The sequence below is a fragment of the Lipotes vexillifer genome, unplaced genomic scaffold (assembly GCF_000442215.2).
Source record: "Lipotes vexillifer unplaced genomic scaffold, Lipotes_vexillifer_v1.1 scaffold584, whole genome shotgun sequence".
Lineage (NCBI taxonomy): Eukaryota > Metazoa > Chordata > Mammalia > Artiodactyla > Lipotidae > Lipotes > Lipotes vexillifer.
The window spans coordinates 1,758,490-1,762,568 of NW_006783036.1; the positions used below are offsets into that span (position 1 = coordinate 1,758,490).

Here is a 4,079-nt window from a genome sequence, read left to right on the forward strand (position 1 = left end):
GGGGGGGGTGGGCCTTGCAGCTTCCTGCCAGCTTCCCTCCTCTGTGGCACCTTAGCAGCCAGTCTCCTCCTGGCAGGAAGTGTCTTCGGGTAGTGGGAAGCTGGTCCCGGTTTGGGCATTTTCCCACACTTGCAGAGACCCCAGTATCAGCTGGCGAGTGCCCCTCTCAGCTCCCTGGGTCCCAGCCCTTAGGGCCCACCTTTGTGCTTAGAGACCCCAGTAAACGGCAGCAGCAGCCGAGCCTCAGAGTTTCAGCTGGGCGGGGCCCTTGGCCCAGGTTTCACAAATCCCAGCTTCTGCCTTTGGCTCCCCAATCCTAAGCCTAGCATTTGCTTCCTGCACCTGCTGTCTCATGATAATCCAGTGCTCCCTTTTAACTTTTTTTTTTAAGTCTTTATTGAATTTCTTACAGTATTGCTTCTGTTTTACGTTTTGGTCTTTTGGCCCCTGGGCATGTGGGATCCTAGCTCCCTGACCGGGGGGTCGACCAGAAATCGAACCTTCACCCCCTGCATTGGAAGGCAAAGTCTTAACCACTGGGCCGCCAGGGACATACCCGCTTTCAACTTTTTTGGTTACCTAGGTAACAGTCCTTTCTGTTACATTTTCTTCAAATAACTGGTGTGGTTTCTGTCTGTTGACTCTACCCAGTCCGTATGGTGGGGTCACCTTGTACTTGTGTTGACACCCCATTTGAAATGTCACTCTTTCTCCTTTTCATGGGTGTAAGTCCTTCCCTCTTTTCTTATCAGCCCCTCCTGTCAGAGTGATTTCATGGCCTCTCAGTACTTGTGTGGTTCGCAGGGTGGTCTGCTGCTGTGATTTAATTCTCTATTCTGGTTCTAGCTAATGCAGTCTTAATGATTTTTACATAGCACTGCAATATTTTTACTGTGTCCTCAGAACTGTTTGAAAATATTTAACATTTTTCAAAAATAATGCTTTCCTTCTGGATCCTTTTTAGTGCCCTGTATTTTTAAACGTTAGGTTTTGTTCACATAGTTGATTTCCTGTTGCTTGACTCTTAATTTCTTTATCTTTCCAAGCTTTCATTTGGGGTGTTTCCATAGTTCTTCCCCCGTTTATCAGACTGCCCCTGATAAATCCGTGTTCATACATTTCAGGGAAATTGTACAGGGCTGTGTAAAATGCATAAGCAACAGAAACAGGTTCTATAAAAAGAGTAAGAGGAAAACTTGTCAAGGAACATGAAGTAAGACAATTGATGTGGAAAGAAAAGATGAAGAGGAAGCTAGCCAGGTCTCATCCGCCACAAGGGACTTCGCGCTTCTCTGCCTCAGCCCTCACTGAGGTGGGAGGAGGGACTTTTTGCCTGTTTTAGGGATAAGAAAATTTAGTCACAGAGGAGCAGATGACTTTCCTAAGGTGGCATGGTGACCAGGTGTCCCACTTAGGACTTGACTCTCCTGAATGGAAGGAAGCCAGGGCTTTTCCCTGGGCCTCCTCCTGCCAAGTAGGGCAGGAGTAAACAGAACTGGATAGCGTATCGTTGGACCACTTACATACACACAGATCGCTACCACTAGAAATAAGATAAACACTTCACACCATGCTCCAACATACTCTAAACAGCAGATGAATAATGGGTTGACTATTTTAAAAAGCCATTTGACCAAAAATAGGATTGACTGTCAGATTGTTAACGAGTCATAACTTTCTAAGCCTTAATAAGAAAATGACAAAGGAAAAATGAATTTGATTTTATTACAAATGATACTTTTATTGGAAGTAATAATTGCTATAAAATAAAAATAGCATAGTTCAGATGAAAAGAGGCAACAGAATGGAGGAGTAGTGTTTACAGCTGTTACGTGTAAGAGAGCCAAAGTAAAGCTCTTACACAGTTGATTAAAAAACATCAAAGATGTGATTAATGAGCAGGTGTCATGAATGGATAATTAACATCACAGGGCACAGCCTGATATGGGAGAACACCGCCTCGACAGGCATCAAAGAACTGCTGATTTCAAAGGAAGACGAGATGTCAGTGTGTGGCTGTGAAGGGGGGTGTGACTCAGGAGATGCAGCTTGGAAGGCAGGTTAGGAACCAGATAGAATGTTAGTGCCCTTTGGAGGGTCCTGGAGTTTCATCCTCAAAATTAATTTAAAATAGTAAAAAATCTGTGTGCATGAAAAGTTCATTGTAGATTTATTCACCATAAGAAAATAATTTAAAAAAACATTTAACCTCTCCATTCAGTAGACACAATTATAAATTGTTGGTGTATCAAGTTAGTGAAATATTATGCAACTGTTAAAATGTTAGTTGAGTGGTATAGAAACATGAAGACTGTAAGAAATGAGATAAGAGCAGAATACACAAAAATAGCTATATAAACATTGACCGTGTCTATGGTCAGGGGCTGGAATGGGAACATGTGAAGTTAAAGTGGTTCATGGCACAATTATGGGTGGAATTTTCTTTGATTTCCATGGAAATTGCTGTTTGATTTGCACGTTTAAAACACTGGCCAGCAGGTTGTGTGAGTCTTCGGGGTTTTTGTAGAAGAGTCCAGAATGCTTTGTTGAACCCCTGCCAGAGCGAGTGTTTCGGCAGAGTGTACGCCAAGTGTGATTGTGGCACGGGTCCTTCACAGCTGAGCAGAGCGGCATCATCTCCTTCCCAGACTCGCTGTCCTGGTGGTGATTTGTTGGGGTTGTTTTTCTTCACAGTAAAATGGAAGGTACGTACCATTTGGTTCCCCCAGAAGATGCCAAGAGAGATTGTGATCTCCAGTGGCTGTTTAAAGTCTGTATTTTCATGAGGATTTTTGGGAATGGATATTTTAGGTGATATTTGGAAGAAAGATGAACCATAGGTGACCTTTAAGTTCTAGCTCAAGGGTTTTCTTTAGCCTGGCTTCCCCCCACCCCACCCTAAATAATTCAGGGCCTGTGTGTTCTGTTCCCTAATCTCTGTGCCAGTGGGTATTTACCGTTCTTGGTGCCTATTAATAGGCACCAAGAACCTTCTGGTGCTCTGGCTTTTGTTCCTTGGATCAGTGAACCATGGTGGTCAAACCTTGGTGGTACTAAGCAACTATTTAAGAAAAAAAAATTTGGAGTTAGATTCATAATATGGAGCTCAGTTAGAAGCCCAGAAAATACCAGATTGCAGGTTTGGGGGGAGATAATTGTAGATGCACGTGTAGTTATAAGAAACAACACAGAAAGAGCCCTGGTACATTTTGCCCATTCCCCCCGCCCCCCGCTATGGGAATGTTGCGAAGCTGTAATTGTGGAGGATTTGAAAAAGATCTTTAGAGAACAAATAAAAGTTGGCATAAACATAGGGGTTTAGATCTGAAGGTGAAAAGAGGAGAAAGGTGTAGGAGGTGTAACGGGGCGGCTGCTAGACCGAATGCGGGTGGTGAGCGCCCGGGTGCTGCTCCTGGAGTCTCACAGCGCGGGGCTTCCAGTCCTGGGGCTGCTGTGACTAACTACCACCAACTGGGGGCGTAAAGTCGCGGAGATTTTTCTTCTCTCTCACAGTTCTTGAGGCCAGAAGTCCAGAGTCAAGGTGTCAGCAGGGCCATGCTCCTTCTGAAGGCTCTGGGGAGAGTCTGTCCCTGTCTCTTTCAGCCTTTGGTGGTGGCAGCAGTTTTTGGCATTCCTTGCTTGTAACCGAATCACTCGAATCTGTGCCTCCATCTTCACGTGACTTTTCCCCTCTCTGTGTCTCTGATCCAGATCTCGTACTTTCATGCAGACGCCAGTCATGCTGGATTTAGAGCCCACCCCATTCCTGTTTGTGACTTCGTCCTAACTTGATTACATCTGCAGAGACCCCACTTCCAAATCAGGTCGCATTCACAGGTTTTGGGGAGACACTGTCCAACCCAGTCCACTTTCCACAGAAAGCTGGCTTAGTTTTCTTCTTCCTAAAATGTGGATGGTCATGGAATGAATCTCAAGAACGTGTGTGCGGACCTCGTGGGAGCGGTGTGGGGTGCTGCTCCCAGCCCGGCCCCCGTTACCGTCAGGGGCTCCGCGCGTCTCTCATGGGTGGTTGCCCGTTGTCGTGGAGAATGCCTTGTGTTCCCCCCCCCCCCCCCCCC

At 45.7% G+C, this 4,079-nt stretch overlaps 1 protein-coding gene across 1 annotated transcript in view; it reads left to right on the forward strand.

Moving 5' to 3' along the window:
- The window catches only part of CDC42BPB (CDC42 binding protein kinase beta), a 108,789-nt gene that overhangs the window by 37,728 nt on the left and 66,982 nt on the right, over nt 1-4,079 (forward strand). The gene's annotated exons all lie outside the window — the stretch shown is intronic.